Genomic DNA, 20757 nt, shown 5'->3' on the forward strand with positions numbered 1-20757 from the left:
CGTCCACACGTAAACGGCGTGAATCATGAAAACGGAGATTTTTTAAAACTCCTTTTTTGCGTTTACGTGTGGAGGAGGAATACAGAGTTTGTCACACAACATCAAAGGTATGTGCCTTTTTCACGTCACGCTGTGCGCCACGTTATTGTTTACATGAGTTGAATCGCAGAAAGGCAGATAGAGACAAAATACTGTTAATCTGACTATCTGCAGGTTTTACATGCTTACATACACACGCAGTTACTGTCCCTCCATTTACAAAGACAGAGGCATCACGGTGTGATTATTTTACTGTAGTTGTTTTTTTCCTGTGTAATAATATTCAACATTGCTATCAATACATTTTTAAAAAATGCCTCTCTGTGCAAAATGGGTTTAAAAACATAAACAGCTGTAGGATACTGTTTGTCCGTGATTTGAACCGGGGGAACAAATCGTGGCAGGATCAGTCTGATATTATTTGTATCCCGCTGTAACTTTACTGTATAAAGAACTGTCATCTCCAAAATGTCACCAGTAGTTAGCCATTACAACAAGTGTTTGTGAAATAAAAATCAAGAATGTGGGATACTGTTTGTCCGTGATTTGAAGAGCCCAGAGCTGCTCCTGACAAAGGGAAAACCAATTCTGCAGGGAGACCTACCTCGGCACTTGTGCAGGTGAAACCAAAGGGAAGATTTGCTTAACCATATTTTCTAGTCTTTGGCTTAGAATGAAGTTGTTTTGGAAACATATTCAGCTTCATCTCTTGCTTTGCATTCCTGTAGGCGCCCCGTGCTAGCAGTGTGCAAGCGTTTTGTCCCCCCCCCTTTCATACTGCGATGCATGCATCCCTGCCATGGCTCTGCATCCCCCCCCCCCCCCACACACACTTTGGGAAGGTCTGGGTTAAGGCATCTACCTATCTTTCTCCCACTCCACTTTGCTTTTAGTTATGAACAAGAACCCAAAACACTTAAACCCTACTTTCCTGCTAAATGAAATTATGCTGCTTTTGGACTCCCAACATGTTTGTCTATAAACCTCCTGAGCTGAAAACTGGCCCCAATCAGTCCTTCATATGAAAGTTATTGTCGCAGCTGATGCTGAACAGGCTGAGCACAAAATCTTCAGAGTTAAAAACTGGCTCCAATCTGCCCTTTATACCAGAGTCACTTCACCTCACACTGATACATATACCCGAGAAAAACCGCGGTAAAGTGAGCCGTCATTTGTGAGCCGCGGTCAAGCCAGCCGCCTCGTATCCGCCGCATAAATTTCCTTGCGCTTTTACACCAGTCTTTACGGTAGCGCCTTTACGCTTTATGTGCCGATTGAAAGCCTATACCCGCGCACACGTGCGCGCGCGCGAACAGTCGCACGCACATGCGCGCACACAAATTACAATGAAACAGCCCGATACAGTCAATACAATTATGGAAATGTCAGAAATTCATTAAAAGTCATCCTGAGTAGTTGAGGTCCAACTTTCAACACATTCCTCCTCCGGAACACCTACTGTACCTGTGTGCCAGGTTTCAGCCAGATTTACTGTAGAATTCCTCAGAAATTAAAGGGTACTTGTATCCACTGCAGTCAGCCAATACAATATAATTATGTCAATTTTCAAAAATTCATGAAAAATCATCCTGAGTAGTTGAGGTCCAACTTTCAACAGATTCCTTCTCTGGGACACCTACTGTACCTGTGTGCCAAGTTTCATCCAGATTTACTGTAGAATTCCTCAGAAATTAAAGGAAACGTATATTCAACGCAATCAGCCAATACAATAGAATTATGTCAATTTTCAAAAATTCATTAAAAATCATCTTGAGTAGTTGAGGTCCAACTTTCAACAGATCCCTCCTCTGGGACACCTACTGTACCTGTGTGCCAAGTTTCATCCAGATTTACTGTAGAATTCCTCAGAAATTAAAGGAAACTTATATTCAATTCAATACCATCAATACAATAGAATTATGTCAATTTTCAAAAATTCATTAAAAATCATCATTTTTTTTTTTTTTTTCTTTTATTATTTATTTATTTTTTAACATTAATCAGTTCACATGAATTCATCCTCCCGAGGCGAATGGTTTGAAGTTTCCAAGACACGTTAGAGGAGTGGAATCTTTGCGTAGGGAAGGCTGTTGGAAAAAAACAAAACAAACTACAGCCATTCACTGAAAAACAGACTCTATCAGCAAAGAGATATAACATTAGTAAGGTCTGTGGCAAATATGCAGAATTGTTAACTGTTTCACTCTTTAGAGGAACAATTTTCAATCATTAATGAGGCAATCATTCTGTTTTATCAAGGTGGTTACAAGACAGCAGTCAATAATTGTAAAATCTATACTTTTTGTAATTTTTTTTTTTTTTTTTTTTGGCCTGTCCCGTTTGGCTCTTTTGCCATCAGATGAAAAGGCAAAGAAAGATGCCCAACGGATTTACTTTACCAAACTGACCATCCCAGCCTTGCCGTAATGGTCCATTTGATTCACCTTTTATTATTTATTTTATTTTCACTTACTGAATACGGGACAGACTTGACTGGGGGAAAGAAGGGGAGAAAGAAAGAGGGAAAGAGAAACAGCTGAGAAGAGGGACGGGGGAGAAGGGCAAAAGACAAAAACCAACAGAACGGGCAGAGAAAAAAAAATGCATAGATCAATCACCTGGATCACCTGCTGAGAAAGAAAAAAGAAAGCAAGCAGAAGAGAACAAGAGTAATAGAATAAACAACATCACAATGATATATGGGAATATGACAGTAAATACTAAATGTTAAACATTATTGTGCAGCACATAAGATCAACAGAACACAGTGTGCTTTGAGGTAGGAGCCAAAAAGGGTGTAGTTTGTGGGTGTGATCACCCGTGTGTACACCTGTGAGCATGGACGCGCTTGTTTTTTGTTTTTTTAAAAGGTTCCTTCATGTAATAATCTGCTAGAGGGTGTGGGGGGGCCACAGCCCCGTCCTCCAGGGCGTGAAGCAGGTGTGGAGGAGATCAAAACTCCAGACATCCAGAGGCCCCCAGAACACAAGAGACCAAGGAAGACCAACAGAGGGGCAGCTGCGCCACTGTCCCAGAAAGAGCTGAGGAGAGTCCCAGATGAGGGCTCACTCAGCAGCCGCGGAGCAGAAGCCAGGGGGAGTTGCAGTGACGCGCCCGTGAGCTCCGCCGGCAGCCAGCTGCGCCTGAGTGACCGAGTCCCAGGCCGAGAGGCCGGGGGCACCCCACCTCCGAAGTGGCCTGAGCGAGCCCCAGGCTCCAGGCCCCGATAAGCGGCCGCAAAGGAGTGAGCCGGTGTGTACCTGGACGCCCATCCCCGGACACAAAGAACCACCAACGCACCGATGTCTGAGGGGGTCCGCCACTGGCAGGGGAAGTGGTGGTAGGGGGAGATAGGCCTCCAAACCTTGGAGGGCCTGAGATGTCCCCAGAGAGGTGGCGCCTGACACCCAACCTGACATATAGACACAGACATACAGGCACACACAGATACAAACATCCATTCCCACCCTCATGCTCTCATATGCACTTACTCCACACTCAACCAACGTGGAGACAGACATAAAGAGACGTTGTACACACGATCACACTCCCCAAGCGTACTCTACAAACCGGGTCTAGGTGCCCCCGCCCCTGGAGGGGGGAACTGCACCCAGACCCAGGTGGTGTTTCCTTTTTCCCTGCGGTGGGGGGAGGCAGACCGCCCCGACTCCGCAGCAGCAGGAAGGCTCCACACTCCAGACCGCAGTCGGACGACCAACTCCTCCTCCTAGTCCTAGCCCCCCTGCTCCAGCAGGTCGCAGAGAACGGGGGTGAGAGAAGACTCCGAACCTCCCTCCACCCGCTCATTGTACGGCCATACCACCCTGAGCACACCCGACCTCGTCTGATCTCGGAAGACTGGGATTTCTAATTAGATGAAAGGTTTTTAAGCAAATCTGAGACCAGAAGTTTAGGTCTAAGTTAACTGATAAATCCGCTTCCCACTTTGCAATAGGAAGTGATATTGATTCATCTGTTTTAGAAAGCATTCTGTATATTTTGGATAGTAATTTGGGGGGTTTAAGAGTAAGAAATTGAACCACACTTGGTGGTGTTTGTAGTTCAACTTGACCCGGTTTAAATTTCTTTTTTACTATGGATTTAATTTGTTGATATTCTAAAAATCTTTTCTTGTTGATCCCATATTGTGTAACTAGTCCGTCAAATGAAATAAATTATGTTCCTTCTAGTATATGTTCTAAATATTTGATTCCTTTATCACTCCAATCTGAAAAGTTTATCATATTATTGTTTTGTAATATGTCAGGGTTGTTTCAGATAGGTGTACGTTTGCATGGGATTAATGAAGACACCGTCAATTTTAGAAACTCCCACCATGCTGTCAGAGAAGAGCTGATGTTGATGCTTTTAAAGCATTCATGTCGTTGGATGTTTGAGCTGATAAATGGTAGGTCTGGGATCTCTAGATTATTGCAGAGTGCTTGTTCTACATCTAGCCAAGGTTCATCTAAGAGGGTGTGTTTTAGCCATCCTGAGATAAACTGAAGCCTGTTGGCTAAGAAGTAGTGCTGAAAGTTAGGCAGTTCTAGTCCTCCTTTATCCTTGGTCTTTTGTAGTGTTTTTAAGCTTATACGTGGGGGTTTATTTTTCCAAAGGAATTTGGACATACATGAATCTAGAGATCTGAACCAATCTTGTGGCGGTTTAGTTGGGATCATTGAGAATAAATAATTTATTTTTGGTAAGACCATCATTTTTATAGCGGCAACCCTTCCCATGAGTGATATGGGTAGACATTTCCATCTAGCCAGATCATCTTCTACCTTCTTTAAAAGTGGGATATGGTTTAATTTAGTTAGATCTGCAAGCTTGGGAGAAACATTAATACCTAAATATTTTATATTTCCCGATTGCAGTGGTGTAGAAGAGGAATTATGGAAGGAGCAATTAATCGGTAGGACTGTAGATTTTGACCAGTTAATTGAGTAATCTGATATTCTTGCAAAAGAGTTTATCAATTCAATCACCCCAGAGATATTGGTTTGTGAATTTTGGAGAAAGAGTAACACATCATCCGCATAAAGGCTGATTTTATGTTCCACATTCTTGCATTTTATGCCCTTAATTACTGAATTCTGTCTAATTGCTGCTGCTAGTGGTTCAATAAAAATTGCAAATAGTGAAGGGGAGAGTGGGCATCCCTGCCTGGTGCCCCTCAAGAGACAGAAGCTGGAGGATGTCTGGTCATTTGTTCTAACACAAGCTGTTGGGGAATTATATAATATTTTTAACCAGTTTATGAAAGAGGATCCAAAACCAAATTTGTGTAAAGTTGCAAATAGAAATTTCCAGTTAACTCTGTCAAATGCTTTTTCTGCGTCTAAAGAGAATATTGTAGTTTCTAGGTTTTTACTGTATGAGTAGTCTATCAAATTAAGTAATCTACGTGTATTTGTTGATGAGTGCCTACCTTTTATGAAACCAGTTTGGTCAGGATGAATTAAGAGGGGGGTTATTTTCTCCAGTCTCTTTGAGAGAGCTTTGCAGATTATTTTAAGGTCTACATTTATAAGGGATATTGGACGATAGCTTGAGGGATATACAGGGTCTTTGCCTGGTTTTAGCAGGAGATTAATGTTTGCAGAATTCATATTTGATGGAAGTCTGCCCTTTTCTTTAATTTCCAACAACGTTCTGTAGAAAACTGGTGCTAGAATCGACCAGAATTCTTTGTAGAATTCTGCAGGAAAGCCATCTGGACCTGGAGCCTTATTATTGTGCATACTTATCAGGGCTTCCTGGAGTTCACCTGGTGTCAGTGGTGAATCCAGTGCCATTGCTTGAGTGTCCAATAATTTTGGAAGAGTTATGTTGTCCAAAAACTGATCAATTTCTTTTTTAGATGGGTTTATTTGTGGTGAATACAACGTTTTATAGAAATCCCTGAAAATGTTGTTTATTTGTATCGGATCATATATTGTGTTCCCAGATGAATCTTGAACAGCACATATAGTTGTTTTTTCTTTATTTATTTTTAGCTGGTTTGCTAGAAATTGACCGGATTTATTACCATGTTCATAATTTTGTAGGCGTAGTCTTTGTACTAAGAATTTTGTTTTTTTTTATCAATTATCTCATTTAATTCTAGTTTTGTTTTGCGTATTTTGTTCAATGTTTCCTGATCTTGGTGGGACGCGTAGGCTTCTTCTAGTGATTTGATGTTTTTTTCTAATTCCTGAATATTTTTGTTTTCTTTTTTCTTTTTATGTGATGAGAAAGAAATTATTTTACCTCTCATCACAGCTTTCCCTGCTTCCCATAGAACAGAAGCTGATGTTTCGGGAGTGTCATTATAGTTCAAATATGAAGTCCACTCTTTTTTAAAATACAGATTCCTTCTCTGGGACACCTACTGTACCTGTGTGCCAAGTTTCATCCAGATTTACTGTAGAATTCCTCAGAAATTAAAGGGTACTTGTATCCACTGCAGTCAGCCAATACAATAGAATTATGTCAATTTTCAGAAATTCATTAAAAATCATCCTGAGTAGTTGAGGTCCAACTTTCAACACATCCCTCCTCTGGGACACCTACTGTACCTGTGTGCCAAGTTTCAGCCAGATTCACTGTAAAATTACTCAGAAATTAAAGGACATTTATATGCAATTCAATACAGCCAATACACTACAATTATGGAAATTTCAAAAATTCATTAAAAATCATCCATAATAGTTGAGGTCCAACTTTCAACACTTTCTTACTCTGGGCGTCCTACCGTACCTCTGGGCCAAGTTACATCTCAATTCACTGTAATGTTTATCAAAAATTGAAAGAACAATTATATGTCAATGCTGGATGTGTGTCCTTTCAAAGTGACACTAAATAACAGAACTCAGGCACATCAGGGAATAATCCAAAAGGCGGATTTATTAAACAAAAACAACATACAAAATATCTCTAACCCATACTACATAACCTAAAAAGAAACAAAGGGACACTTAGAAGCACAAGAAAACAATACTGAAAGGGCAAGAGAGACAGCCCAAACATAATCCACAACTAAAACGCCAAAAGAACAAGTCATCCCACATAGCAGACGGGTCTTGCCTGGATCTGGTGTCAAGCCGGCACTGCTGGATGACTTCTGGCATGGTAAGATGGCACTGTTTATGTGATGGCATGCCACATTTGGCCTGATTGGGTGAATGTGACATGTTGTATAGAGCACTTTGAGTAATATGGGTGAGTAAAAAAGTGCTGTATAAGAATCAGTCCATTCACTGTCTGAACAGAGTTTCGTCATGTTACTTTTGCACTATTATCTTCCAGCACATGTTGTTATTACATGGCTTACATGGCTAAGGTACACATTAGGCTGACATCTGGGGCCAGAGCTGAAACTGTTCTGGGCCAGCACAGGGCCAGCAGTGTGTCTGCAACTGGCCTTGTGCTGGCTCATGTGTGGGCCACCTCTGGTAAACCAGATCTGGGCCACCATAGGGCCGTCATTCTTTGCGGTACGCAGGCCATGTGTAAGCACATTGTGTGGGACAGATCCAGGCCATACCAATTTTGCTATGTGGGAGGAATTATGTAAAAATAGAAACATCATAAAAATGAAAATGAACATAAAGTAAAATGTACTGAAAAGAACATCAGTATGGCCATCATTATTTGCTTGGAAAGTCTAAAGTTCCATGGCTTTGAACAGCCAGAGAACGCAATGCCCAGCTTAGAATGACTAAAAGTAACTTCTTTTAACATTCTGTCATTCTGCCTCCATATCAAACATCCACTAAAAATAGTCATTTGAAAAAAAATATTCGCCACTTTTCATCAGTTTGGGTTCCTCTGTTTATAGCAATTTTTTAGAAAAGAACCCAATACCTTTGTCACTATACAGTTGTACAGTGAGATACAGAGCATCTCCTACTCATTGCAAACATGCTGGGAGGGTGGCTCTATCCACCTTAGTGCAGCTGCCGTACCATACTGTGATGCAGTAAGTTAGTAGGCTCTCAATGGGCGAGTGGTGGAAGGGTGAGCTGTAGTCCACAAAGAGCATTCTGGCGTAGCTCTGCCGCTGTTCTAGGTGACTCAGCACCGAGTGGAGGGTGATGGCATCTTCTGTGAATCTGTTTGCACGGTATGCAAACTGGTGGGGGTCGAATTCTGGGGGGAGGTAATTCTTGGTGTGCTGAAGGACTAGTCTCTCAAAGCATTTCATGATTACCGGTGTGAGGGCCACAGGGCAATAATAGTTCAGGCTGGTGATGGGAGACTTCTTTGGTACTGGGATGATTGTGGCTGATTTTAGACAGGATGGGATGGCTGCTTCATCCAGTGAGAGGTTGAAGATTCTGGTGGAGATGAGGGTGAGCTGGTGGGCACATGGTCTTAGCACTTTACCACGTATTCCGTCTGGACCGGCCGCCTTCCTGGGGTTCACTGCTAGGAACACACATCTGACATCGTGCTCCGTTACAGTGAATGGAGCGGTGCAGGAACCAGGTGAGGATGAGGATGGGAGCAGGGCTGAGGCAGATGAATGCTGCTGTTGTGGTGTTTCAAAGCGGGCGAAGAAGCTGTTTATTTCCTCTGCTAGCTGCACACTCAGGTTTTCTGTTTTCACAGTTCTGCCTCTGTGGTTTATGATGTCTATTATTCCATGCCATGTGTTGTTGCTGGACAGGTGGGACCCCTTTTCAGGTCAGCTCGAGCAGACCTGTACAGAGCTCTGTCAACAGACCTACAGGGAGTGCAGAATTATTAGGCAAGTTGTATTTTTGAGGAATAATTTTATTATTGAACAACAACCATGTTCTCAATGAACCCAAAAAACTCATTAATATCAAAGCTGAATGTTTTTGGAAGTAGTTTTTAGTTTGTTTTTAGTTTTAGTTATTTTAGGGGGATATCTGTGTGTGCAGGTGACTATTACTGTGCATAATTATTAGGCAACTTAACAAAAAACAAATATATACCCATTTCAATTATTTATTTTTACCAGTGAAACCAATATAACATCTCCACATTCACAAATATACATTTCTGACATTCAAAAACAAAACAAAAACAAATCAGTGCCCAATATAGCCACCTTTCTTTGCAAGGACACTCAAAAGCCTGCCATCCATGGATTCTGTCAGTGTTTTGATCTGTTCACCATCAACATTGCGTGCAGCAGCAACCACAGCCTCCCAGACACTGTTCAGAGAGGTGTACTGTTTTCCCTCCTTTAAATCTCACATTTTATGATGGACCACAGGTTCTCAATGGGGTTCAGATCAGGTGAACAAGGTGGCCATGTCATTAGTTTGTCTTCTTTTATACCCTTTCTTGCCAGCCACGCTGTGGAGTACTTGGACGCGTGTGATGGAGCATTGTCCTGCATGAAAATCATGTTTTTCTTGAAGGATGCAGACTTCTTCCTGTACCACTGCTTGAAGAAGGTGTCTTCCAGAAACTGGCAGTAGGACTGGGAGTTGAGCTTGACTCCATCCTCAACCCGAAAAGGCCCCACAAGCTCATCTTTGATGATACCAGCCCAAACCAGTACTCCACCTCCACCTTGCTGGCGTCTGAGTCGGACTGGAGCTCTCTGCCCTTTACCAATCCAGCCACGGGCCCATCCATCTGGCCCATCAAGACTCACTCTCATTTCATCAGTCCATAAAACCTTAGAAAAACCAGTCTTGAGATATTTCTTGGCCCAGTCTTGACGTTTCAGCTTCTGTGTCTTGTTCAGTGGTGGTCGTCTTTCAGCCTTTCTTGAACTGAACATAAGTTCCCTGCAATTTCTGAAGAATATTACAGTAAATCTGGCTGAAACTTGGCACACAGGTACAGTAGGTGTCCCAGAGGAGGGATGTGTTGATTGTTGTACCTCATCTACTCAGGATGATTTTTAATGAATTTTTGAAAATTGACATAATTCTATTGTATTGGCTGATTGCGTTGAAAATAAGTTTCCTTTAATTTCTGAGGAATTTTACAGTAAATCTGGCTGAAACCTGGCACACAGGTACAGTAGGTGTCCCAGAGAAGGAATCTGTTGAAAGTTGGACCTCAACTACTCAGGATGATTTTTCATGAATTTTTGAGAAATGACATAATTATATTGTATTGGCTGACTGCAGTGGATACAAGTACCCTTTAATTTCTGAGGAATTCTACAGTAAATCTGGATGAAACTTGGCACACAGGTACAGTAGGTGTCCCAGAGGAGGGATGTGTTGAAAGTTGGACCTCAACTACTCAGGATGATTTTTAATGAATTTTTGAAAATTGACATAATTCTATTGTATTGACTGTATTGAATTGAATATAAGTACCCTTTAATTTCTGAGGAATTCTACAGTAAATCTGGATGAAACTTGGCACACAGGTACAGTAGGTGTCCCAGAGAAGGAATCTGTTGAAAGTTGGACCTCAACTACTCAGGATGATTTTTCATGAATTTCTGACATTTCCATAATTGTATTGACTGTATCGGGCTGTTTCATTGTAATTTGTGTGCGCGCATGTGCGTGCGACTGTTCGCGCGCGCGCACGTGTGCGCGAGTCTAGGCTTTCAATCAGGATATAAAGCGAAAAGGCGCTACCGTAAAGACTGGTGTAAAAGCGCAAGGAAATTTATGCGGCGGATACGAGGCGGCTGGCTTGACCGCGGCTCACAAATGACGGCTCACTTTACCGCGGTCGAGAAAAGCAGCATGACGCATTTACACCTGTTACACCCCAAGTCTGAGTTTAAACTTTTGGAGCATCGTACGTACAATCTGTATCCCAACGGGGTTAAGATATTTCCCCCATAGGTAGCAGAGGTTACCTGTCCAGCAGAAAACACGCAAGTTCAGCGTCAGTCTGGAAACATTTGTCCCTCTTCAGTGCTTTCCACCTGGGGAAGGTAACACCGATGTTCACCCTGCCTTCCTGCGGCAGCCCCTCCACATTTACTTCCGTATCTTCGTGTTTTAGCTTCATTGGCGGCTCAGATTCGCGCTCCAGTGAGTTTATTAAACGCTGAGATCCTCCATTTGTCAGCTTGTGGCTCCTCAAAATTCACAGAACACAACACGGTTCGCAAAAAACATACCGAGGGATGGGCATCGTCTCCATAAGCTACATGCCAGTGAGTCCGATCTTTGTTTTGTTCCCCCCTGAAACTCAGTACAAGAAAACGAAGGTTCCTACACATTCAAGCCTCCTTTTTTCTCTCTAAACTTTAACTTAAGTAAAAGCCGCAATCTTACTGAAATAGATTAAGAGTACTAAAGATTTAGGCAAATATAATTAAAGTACGTGAAGCAATCATACTCATTATACAGAATAATAAACATTATAATCAAAGTTATGGATTAATGATGTTTAATCTTGTAGGTGGAAATAATTTGAAATGCTTAAATATAGCTCAAGATAAGAGATCTGAGTAGCCGACGATATGCCATATGGCTGAGAGCGGCTGGCCCGGGTTCAGGTCTGTTCTGCAGCCCTTTGTTACGTGTCTTCACTATTACTATCCAATAGGGCAAAAGTAAAAAGATTCTGTCGTATCCTCTGCTAACACCTATCCTAGGATGGATCCTCCGAGTTAATTTGTTTTTGTATCTTAAGACATCATTTTCAGTGTTTCTATACAATCTCTCATTGTTGAATCATTTTGGAAATAGTCTAATTAAGTGGAGAAATATCAATGAAGGGTAAGAAAGTAGTTGATAAGTTGATAAGAATACAATTTTTATTACGAACATACATACTGACAAAAAATACTGAAAATAAGCAAATTAAAAATCACTGATAACAAACAGTTATTAGCAAGGAAAAAACAAACATGTTTAACCCTAAAGGGGATAGCTACTTAATTAAGCATTACTTTAAATTAACATTACTTTAAATTAACAAAAAGAACACACAGGGACTGTAGACACACAAGCAGGCTGTGATGTGTCATTAAGGATATAAAACTGCTTAAAAACTGGCGGTTTGTAAATTCTTCAAGCAGCTTCATGCATCTGATAAACTGACCTTCTCGCTGTGAGGCAGGCAGGAAATAGGACCGAAATGCAGGATTCATATATGGAGAGGAATGAAACTCAAAACAGCAGCTTTGTTGAGGGAGCATACTAACACAGGAAGCGTCGTTTCCGTAGTGTAGTGGTTATCACGTTCGCCTTACACGCGAAAGGTCCCCCGGTTCGAAACCGGGCGGAAACATGCTTCTTCTTTGCTTATGCGTCCTGATATAAAAGTGTCTGACTGCAGGCACTGCTTGAACTTGTGGGGTTCTACTGCTGTTTGGGACACAGACAAGAGAAAGTACTCAAATCTGGTTCAGGTCTCTGACATCTGTAACCTTTGGATGCTCGTCTTGCTAAAGAGTTGTCTATGGCCCAAATTTCTGCAAACTCCACAGACTTCACACAAATCAACAAATCTCCAGTCGCTATATTTCCTGAAGATGGAGGCACAGACTAAGCTCTTGGAAATGACTGGCTCTAGGTGGCCTGCACAGGACTTGGGCCTATTTTCAGCCAATGCCCAAGGCAATGAAACAAATGGGCGCTTTAGGCAACAGTTCTGCTGCCAGAGGTTCTGGGGTTCTTAGGGCAGCATATGTTGAGCTGTGCTTGCTTTAGTGAACTCCTAAATGTCCAAAGTTTAAGTGAGCCTAACATGGAGACTACAGTTCAGACTCCTTGCTAGAGTGCGTCTGTCTCTTCTCCATGGCTCCTTTTACTTCAAGGCCATGATAGGAACATGTCACCAAATTTGTCAGAGTGCGAGATTACTCAGTGAGACACATTGGAAAGCCAAACAAGCTGTCTTTCGGGGTTTCCGTAGTGTAGTGGTTATCACGTTCGCCTCACACGCGAAAGGTCCCCGGTCCGAAACCGGGCGTGAAACATGGGTCTTTTCCTTCTTTGGTTACAAGGGAATTGATATTCACTCTTTAGACAACTCTGCTTGTCCAGCATTTTCTCTGTTTTACTTGCATCCCTATTGAGAATTAAGTCTCTTGGTTTTGTCTTCTGTAGGTTGTGTGCTAGCCAAACAAAGGACATCAAAGAGCTTGTCAAGAAGAAGATCGGGGCCTTCAGAGGTGGCAAAGGGATTGGAAGTGGGAAGAGTGCAAGAGGAAAAGTTGACTTGAGTCAAGGTGGCTAATGAACGATACAGCAGGAAGCTGAAGTGGAAAGTGCAGCAGAAGAGCATGAGCGAGGTTTGGTGCAGCATGAAGACCATGTGCAGATGAGATCAGCCAACACAAGAGGAGTGGAACTGACTGGGCCACTAACTTGCTCTTCAACTGACTAGATTCTTATGCTAGCGTGTGCTAATGCTAATGTACCTGTGGAGCAAAGTGCTAGAAAGCCAAATGAGGTTCCACTGAGACTTGAACTCAGATCGCTGGATTCAGAGTCCAGAGTGCTAACCATTACACCATGGAACCCTGCCTGAAGCACACAAAAGATCTGTGTCAAACAGGCATAAAAGTGTAGTTCCTGGTAAACCGATGGGGATTTCTACACGGCCAGCCAAATTTTACCTGTCATACCTGCTGCGAATCGCAGCTTGACGTGACCATTGCAGTGCTTCAGAGGTCCTCGTTAGTATAGTGGACAGTATCTCCGCCTGTCACGCGGAAGACCGGGGTTCGATTCCCCGACGGGGAGTGAGCAGTTTCCTTCTCTGTTCTGCCTTTTACCTGCAATGACCACACACACCTTAATCGCACACCAGATCCTAGTCAATCTAATAATCTAGTCCTATAATGGGCTTGAAGAAACATGAATTCCACCTGTGCGCTCACAAGTCGAAAAGGTCTTCTCAGAAAGAGCTCCCATCAGAAGAGATGCTAGTCCAAGAGAACACTGCTTGTGCAGCATTTTCTCTGTTTTACGTGCGTCCCTACTGACAAATAAGTTTCTTGGTCTTGTCTTCTGTAGATTGTGTGCTAGCCAAACAAAGGACATCAAAGAGCTTGTCAACCAGAAAATCAGCTCCCATGACAAGAGATGCAATCTTGAGATCACAATTTGCATTGTCAATACAGCCATAAGTGGGGGAGTGCTTGAAGAATGACACAAATGGGAGTTCCCTCCTTCTCAATAGTCCTACATGATCTGTCATAAAAGTCCACAAATGTAAGAAAGCATTGAAATGCTCCTTTAATTACTACGGGGTACGCAAGCTCAGTTTCCGTAGTGTAGTGGTTATCACGTTCGCCTAACACGCGAAAGGTCCCCGGTCCGAAACCGGGCGGAAGCATGCGTCTTTGCTTATGCGTCCTGATATAAAAGTGTCTGACTGCAGGCACTGCTTGAACTTGTGGGGTTCTACTGCTGTTTGGGACACAGACAAGAGAAAGTACTCAAATCTGGTTCAGGTCTCTGACATCTGTAACCTTTGGATGCTCGTCTTGCTAAAGAGTTGTCTATGGCCCAAATTTCTGCAAACTCCACAGACTTCACACAAATCAACAAATCTCCAGTCGCTATATTTCCTGAAGATGGAGGCACAGACTAAGCTCTTGGAAATGACTGGCTCTAGGTGGCCTGCACAGGACTTGGGCCTATTTTCAGCCAATGCCCAAGGCAATGAAACAAATGGGCGCTTTAGGCAACAGTTCTGCTGCCAGAGGTTCTGGGGTTCTTAGGGCAGCATATGTTGAGCTGTGCTTGCTTTAGTGAACTCCTAAATGTCCAAAGTTTAAGTGAGCCTAACATGGAGACTACAGTTCAGACTCCTTGCTAGAGTGCGTCTGTCTCTTCTCCATGGCTCCTTTTACTTCAAGGCCATGATAGGAACATGTCACCAAATTTGTCAGAGTGCGAGATTACTCAGTGAGACACATTGGAAAGCCAAACAAGCTGTCTTTTGGGGTTTCCGTAGTGTAGTGGTTATCACGTTCGCCTCACACGCGAAAGGTCCCCGTTCCGAAACCGGGCGGAAACATGGGTCTTTTCCTTCTTTGGTTACAAGGGAATTGATATTCACTCTTTAGACAACTCTGCTTGTCCAGCATTTTCTCTGTTTTACTTGCATCCCTATTGAGAATTAAGTCTCTTGGTTTTGTCTTCTGTAGGTTGTGTGCTAGCCAAACAAAGGACATCAAAGAGCTTGTCAAGAAGAAGATCAGGGCCTTCAGAGGTGGCAAAGGGATTGGAAGTGGGAAGAGTGCAAGAGGAAAAGTTGACTTGAGTCAAGGTGGCTAATGAATGATACAGCAGGAAGCTGAAGTGGAAAGTGCAGCAGAAGAGCATGAGCGAGGTTTGGTGCAGCATGAAGACCATGTGCAGATGAGATCAGCCAACACAAGAGGAGTGGAACTGACTGGGCCACTAACTTGCTCTTCAACTGACTAGATTCTTATGCTAGCGTGTGCTAATGCTAATGTACCTGTGGAGCAAAGTGCTAGAAAGCCAAATGAGGTTCCACTGAGACTTGAACTCAGATCGCTGGATTCAGAGTCCAGAGTGCTAACCATTACACCATGGAACCCTGCCTGAAGCACACAAAAGATCTGTGTCAAACAGGCATAAAAGTGTAGTTCCTGGTAAACCGATGGGGATTTCTACACGGCCAGCCAAATTTTACCTGTCATACCTGCTGCGAATCGCAGCTTGACGTGACCATTGCAGTGCTTCAGAGGTCCTCGTTAGTATAGTGGACAGTATCTCCGCCTGTCACGCGGAAGACCGGGGTTCGATTCCCCGACGGGGAGTGAGCAGTTTCCTTCTCTGTTCTGCCTTTTACCTGCAATGACCACACACACCTTAATCGCACACCAGATCCTAGTCAATCTAATAATCTAGTCCTATAATGGGCTTGAAGAAACATGAATTCCACCTGTGCGCTCACAAGTCGAAAAGGTCTTCTCAGAAAGAGCTCCCATCAGAAGAGATGCTAGTCCAAGAGAACACTGCTTGTGCAGCATTTTCTCTGTTTTACGTGCGTCCCTACTGACAAATAAGTTTCTTGGTCTTGTCTTCTGTAGATTGTGTGCTAGCCAAACAAAGGACATCAAAGAGCTTGTCAACCAGAAGATCAGCTCCCATGACAAGAGATGCAATCTTGAGATCACAATTTGCATTGTCAATACAGCCATAAGTGGGGGAGTGCTTGAAGAATGACACAAATGGGAGTTCCCTCCTTCTCAATAGTCCTACATGATCTGTCATAAAAGTCCACAAATGTAAGAAAGCATTGAAATGCTCCTTTAATTACTACGGGGTACGCAAGCTCAGTTTCCGTAGTGTAGTGGTTATCACGTTCGCCTAACACGCGAAAGGTCCCCGGTCCGAAACCGGGCGGAAGCATGCGTCTTTGCTTATGCGTCCTGATATAAAAGTGTCTGACTGCAGGCACTGCTTGAACTTGTGGGGTTCTACTGCTGTTTGGGACACAGACAAGAGAAAGTACTCAAATCTGGTTCAGGTCTCTGACATCTGTAACCTTTGGATGCTCGTCTTGCTAAAGAGTTGTCTATGGCCCAAATTTCTGCAAACTCCACAGACTTCACACAAATCAACAAATCTCCAGTCGCTATATTTCCTGAAGATGGAGGCACAGACTAAGCTCTTGGAAATGACTGGCTCTAGGTGGCCTGCACAGGACTTGGGCCTATTTTCAGCCAATGCCCAAGGCAATGAAACAAATGGGCGCTTTAGGCAACAGTTCTGCTGCCAGAGGTTCTGGGGTTCTTAGGGCAGCATATGTTGAGCTGTGCTTGCTTTAGTGAACTCCTAAATGTCCAAAGTTTAAGTGAGCCTAACATGGAGACTACAGTTCAGACTCCTTGCTAGAGTGCGTCTGTCTCTTCTCCATGGCTCCTTTTACTTCAAGGCCATGATAGGAACATGTCACCAAATTTGTCAGAGTGCGAGATTACTCAGTGAGACACATTGGAAAGCCAAACAAGCTGTCTTTCGGGGTTTCCGTAGTGTAGTGGTTATCACGTTCGCCTCACACGCGAAAGGTCCCCGGTCCGAAACCGGGCAGAAACATGGGTCTTTTCCTTCTTTGGTTACAAGGGAATTGATATTCACTCTTTAGACAACTCTGCTTGTCCAGCATTTTCTCTGTTTTACTTGCATCCCTATTGAGAATTAAGTCTCTTGGTTTTGTCTTCTGTAGGTTGTGTGCTAGCCAAACAAAGGACATCAAAGAGCTTGTCAAGAAGAAGATCGGGGCCTTCAGAGGTGGCAAAGGGATTGGAAGTGGGAAGAGTGCAAGAGGAAAAGTTGACTTGAGTCAAGGTGGCTAATGAACGATACAGCAGGAAGCTGAAGTGGAAAGTGCAGCAGAAGAGCATGAGCGAGGTTTGGTGCAGCATGAAGACCATGTGCAGATGAGATCAGCCAACACAAGAGGAGTGGAACTGACTGGGCCACTAACTTGCTCTTCAACTGACTAGATTCTTATGCTAGCGTGTGCTAATGCTAATGTACCTGTGGAGCAAAGTGCTAGAAAGCCAAATGAGGTTCCACTGAGACTTGAACTCAGATCGCTGGATTCAGGGTCCAGAGTGCTAACCATTACACCATGGAACCCTGCCTGAAGCACACAAAAGATCTGTGTCAAACAGGCATAAAAGTGTAGTTCCTGGTAAACCGATGGGGATTTCTACACGGCCAGCCAAATTTTACCTGTCATACCTGCTGCGAATCGCAGCTTGACGTGACCATTGCAGTGCTTCAGAGGTCCTCGTTAGTATAGTGGACAGTATCTCCGCCTGTCACGCGGAAGACCGGAGTTCGATTCCCCGACGGGGAGTGAGCAGTTTCCTTCTCTGTTCTGCCTTTTACCTGCAATGACCACACACACCTTAATCGCACACCAGATCCTAGTCAATCTAATAATCTAGTCCTATAATGGGCTTGAAGAAACATGAATTCCACCTGTGCGCTCACAAGTCGAAAAGGTCTTCTCAGAAAGAGCTCCCATCAGAAGAGATGCTAGTCCAAGAGAACACTGCTTGTGCAGCATTTTCTCTGTTTTACGTGCGTCCCTACTGACAAATAAGTTTCTTGGTCTTGTCTTCTGTAGATTGTGTGCTAGCCAAACAAAGGACATCAAAGAGCTTGTCAACCAGAAGATCAGCTCCCATGACAAGAGATGCAATCTTGAGATCACAATTTGCATTGTCAATACAGCCATAAGTGGGGGAGTGCTTGAAGAATGACACAAATGGGAGTTCCCTCCTTCTCAATAGTCCTACATGATCTGTCATAAAAGTCCACAAATGTAAGAAAGCATTGAAATGCTCCTTTAATTACTACGGGGTACGCAAGCTCAGTTTCCGTAGTGTAGTGGTTATCACGTTCGCCTAACACGCGAAAGGTCCCCGGTCCGAAACCGGGCGGAAGCATGCGTCTTTGCTTATGCGTCCTGATATAAAAGTGTCTGACTGCAGGCACTGCTTGAACTTGTGGGGTTCTACTGCTGTTTGGGACACAGACAAGAGAAAGTACTCAAATCTGGTTCAGGTCTCTGACATCTGTAACCTTTGGATGCTCGTCTTGCTAAAGAGTTGTCTATGGCCCAAATTTCTGCAAACTCCACAGACTTCACACAAATCAACAAATCTCCAGTCGCTATATTTCCTGAAGATGGAGGCACAGACTAAGCTCTTGGAAATGACTGGCTCTAGGTGGCCTGCACAGGACTTGGGCCTATTTTCAGCCAATGCCCAAGGCAATGAAACAAATGGGCGCTTTAGGCAACAGTTCTGCTGCCAGAGGTTCTGGGGTTCTTAGGGCAGCATATGTTGAGCTGTGCTTGCTTTAGTGAACTCCTAAATGTCCAAAGTTTAAGTGAGCCTAACATGGAGACTACAGTTCAGACTCCTTGCTAGAGTGCGTCTGTCTCTTCTCCATGGCTCCTTTTACTTCAAGGCCATGATAGGAACATGTCACCAAATTTGTCAGAGTGCGAGATTACTCAGTGAGACACATTGGAAAGCCAAACAAGCTGTCTTTTGGGGTTTCCGTAGTGTAGTGGTTATCACGTTCGCCTCACACGCGAAAGGTCCCCGTTCCGAAACCGGGCGGAAACATGGGTCTTTTCCTTCTTTGGTTACAAGGGAATTGATATTCACTCTTTAGACAACTCTGCTTGTCCAGCATTTTCTCTGTTTTACTTGCATCCCTATTGAGAATTAAGTCTCTTGGTTTTGTCTTCTGTAGGTTGTGTGCTAGCCAAACAAAGGACATCAAAGAGCTTGTCAAGAAGAAGATCAGGGCCTTCAGAGGTGGCAAAGGGATTGGAAGTGGGAAGAGTGCAAGAGGAAAAGTTGACTTGAGTCAAGGTGGCTAATGAACGATACAGCAGGAAGCTGAAGTGGAAAGTGCAGCAGAAGAGCATGAGCGAGGTTTGGTGCAGCATGAAGACCATGTGCAGATGAGATCAGCCAACACAAGAGGAGTGGAACTGACTGGGCCACTAACTTGCTCTTCAACTGACTAGATTCTTATGCTAGCGTGTGCTAATGCACCTGTGGAGCAAAGTGCTAGAAAGCCAAATGAGGTTCCACTGAGACTTGAACTCAGATCGCTGGATTCAGAGTCCAGAGTGCTAACCATTACACCATGGAACCCTGCCTGAAGCACACAAAAGATCTGTGTCAAACAGGCATAAAAGTGTAGTTCCTGGTAAACCGATGGGGATTTCTACACGGCCAGCCAAATTTTACCTGTCATACCTGCTGCGAATCGCAGCTTGACGTGACCATTGCAGTGCTTCAGAGGTCCTCGTTAGTATAGTGGACAGTATCTCCGCCTGTCACGCGGCAAACCGGGGTTCGATTCCCCGACGGGGAGTGAGCAGTTTCCTTCTCTGTTCTGCCTTTTACCTGCAATGACCACACACACCTTAATCGCACACCAGATCCTAGTCAATCTAATAATCTAGTCCTATAATGGGCTTGAAGAAACATGAATTCCACCTGTGCGCTCACAAGTCGAAAAGGTCTTCTCAGAAAGAGCTCCCATCAGAAGAGATGCTAGTCCAAGAGAACACTGCTTGTGCAGCATTTTCTCTGTTTTACGTGCGTCCCTACTGACAAATAAGTTTCTTGGTCTTGTCTTCTGTAGATTGTGTGCTAGCCAAACAAAGGACATCAAAGAGCTTGTCAACCAGAAGATCAGCTCCCATGACAAGAGATGCAATCTTGAGATCACAATTTGCATTGTCAATACAGCCATAAGTGGGGGAGTGCTTGAAGAATGACACAAATGGGAGTTCCCTCCTTCTCAATAGTCCTACATGATCTGTCATAAAAGTCCACAAATGTAAGAAAGCATTGAAATGCTCCTTTAATTACTACGGGGTACGCAAGCTCAGTTTCCGTAGTGTAGTGGTTATCACGTTCGCCTAACACGCGAAAGGTCCCCGGTCCGAAACCGGGCGGAAGCATGCGTCTTTGCTTATGCGTCCTGATATAAAAGTGTCTGACTGCAGGCACTGCTTGAACTTGTGGGGTTCTACTGCTGTTTGGGACACAGACAAGAGAAAGTACTCAAATCTGGTTCAGGTCTCTGACATCTGTAACCTTTGGATGCTCGTCTTGCTAAAGAGTTGTCTATGGCCCAAATTTCTGCAAACTCCACAGACTTCACACAAATCAACAAATCTCCAGTCGCTATATTTCCTGAAGATGGAGGCACAGACTAAGCTCTTGGAAATGACTGGCTCTAGGTGGCCTGCACAGGACTTGGGCCTATTTTCAGCCAATGCCCAAGGCAATGAAACAAA

The 20757-nt window shown here is 43.7% G+C and overlaps 1 long non-coding RNA gene and 15 other non-coding genes across 16 annotated transcripts; 11 read left to right on the forward strand and 5 right to left on the reverse strand.

Moving 5' to 3' along the window:
* Nucleotides 1-6901: 6901 nt before the first annotated feature.
* On the reverse strand, nt 6902-11144 carry LOC143419912 (uncharacterized). The gene is made up of 2 exons (XR_013099936.1): nt 10832-11144; nt 6902-8749 (listed from the first exon to the last, which is right to left on the reverse strand). It is a non-coding gene; the product is annotated as an uncharacterized LOC143419912 (long non-coding RNA).
* A 998-nt stretch (nt 11145-12142) lies between these two features.
* trnav-aac (transfer RNA valine (anticodon AAC)) lies at nt 12143-12216 on the forward strand. Its single transcript has one exon. It is a non-coding gene; the product is annotated as a tRNA-Val (tRNA).
* Nucleotides 12217-12833: 617 nt separating this feature from the next.
* Nucleotides 12834-12907, forward strand: trnav-cac (transfer RNA valine (anticodon CAC)). The gene has a single exon. It is a non-coding gene; the product is annotated as a tRNA-Val (tRNA).
* Nucleotides 12908-13381: 474 nt separating this feature from the next.
* Nucleotides 13382-13453, reverse strand: trnaq-cug (transfer RNA glutamine (anticodon CUG)). Its single transcript has one exon. It is a non-coding gene; the product is annotated as a tRNA-Gln (tRNA).
* A 151-nt stretch (nt 13454-13604) lies between these two features.
* On the forward strand, nt 13605-13676 carry trnad-guc (transfer RNA aspartic acid (anticodon GUC)). The gene has a single exon. It is a non-coding gene; the product is annotated as a tRNA-Asp (tRNA).
* Nucleotides 13677-14198: 522 nt separating this feature from the next.
* On the forward strand, nt 14199-14271 carry trnav-aac (transfer RNA valine (anticodon AAC)). Its single transcript has one exon. It is a non-coding gene; the product is annotated as a tRNA-Val (tRNA).
* A 614-nt stretch (nt 14272-14885) lies between these two features.
* On the forward strand, nt 14886-14958 carry trnav-cac (transfer RNA valine (anticodon CAC)). Its single transcript has one exon. It is a non-coding gene; the product is annotated as a tRNA-Val (tRNA).
* A 474-nt stretch (nt 14959-15432) lies between these two features.
* On the reverse strand, nt 15433-15504 carry trnaq-cug (transfer RNA glutamine (anticodon CUG)). Its single transcript has one exon. It is a non-coding gene; the product is annotated as a tRNA-Gln (tRNA).
* A 151-nt stretch (nt 15505-15655) lies between these two features.
* Nucleotides 15656-15727, forward strand: trnad-guc (transfer RNA aspartic acid (anticodon GUC)). The gene has a single exon. It is a non-coding gene; the product is annotated as a tRNA-Asp (tRNA).
* Nucleotides 15728-16249: 522 nt separating this feature from the next.
* On the forward strand, nt 16250-16322 carry trnav-aac (transfer RNA valine (anticodon AAC)). The gene has a single exon. It is a non-coding gene; the product is annotated as a tRNA-Val (tRNA).
* Nucleotides 16323-16936: 614 nt separating this feature from the next.
* trnav-cac (transfer RNA valine (anticodon CAC)) lies at nt 16937-17009 on the forward strand. Its single transcript has one exon. It is a non-coding gene; the product is annotated as a tRNA-Val (tRNA).
* Nucleotides 17010-17483: 474 nt separating this feature from the next.
* On the reverse strand, nt 17484-17555 carry trnaq-cug (transfer RNA glutamine (anticodon CUG)). The gene has a single exon. It is a non-coding gene; the product is annotated as a tRNA-Gln (tRNA).
* A 745-nt stretch (nt 17556-18300) lies between these two features.
* Nucleotides 18301-18373, forward strand: trnav-aac (transfer RNA valine (anticodon AAC)). Its single transcript has one exon. It is a non-coding gene; the product is annotated as a tRNA-Val (tRNA).
* A 614-nt stretch (nt 18374-18987) lies between these two features.
* Nucleotides 18988-19060, forward strand: trnav-cac (transfer RNA valine (anticodon CAC)). The gene has a single exon. It is a non-coding gene; the product is annotated as a tRNA-Val (tRNA).
* A 468-nt stretch (nt 19061-19528) lies between these two features.
* Nucleotides 19529-19600, reverse strand: trnaq-cug (transfer RNA glutamine (anticodon CUG)). The gene has a single exon. It is a non-coding gene; the product is annotated as a tRNA-Gln (tRNA).
* Nucleotides 19601-20345: 745 nt separating this feature from the next.
* trnav-aac (transfer RNA valine (anticodon AAC)) lies at nt 20346-20418 on the forward strand. The gene has a single exon. It is a non-coding gene; the product is annotated as a tRNA-Val (tRNA).
* Nucleotides 20419-20757: the final 339 nt, after the last annotated feature.

Source organism: Maylandia zebra, linkage group LG8 (genome assembly GCF_041146795.1).
Source record: "Maylandia zebra isolate NMK-2024a linkage group LG8, Mzebra_GT3a, whole genome shotgun sequence".
NCBI lineage: Eukaryota > Metazoa > Chordata > Actinopteri > Cichliformes > Cichlidae > Maylandia > Maylandia zebra.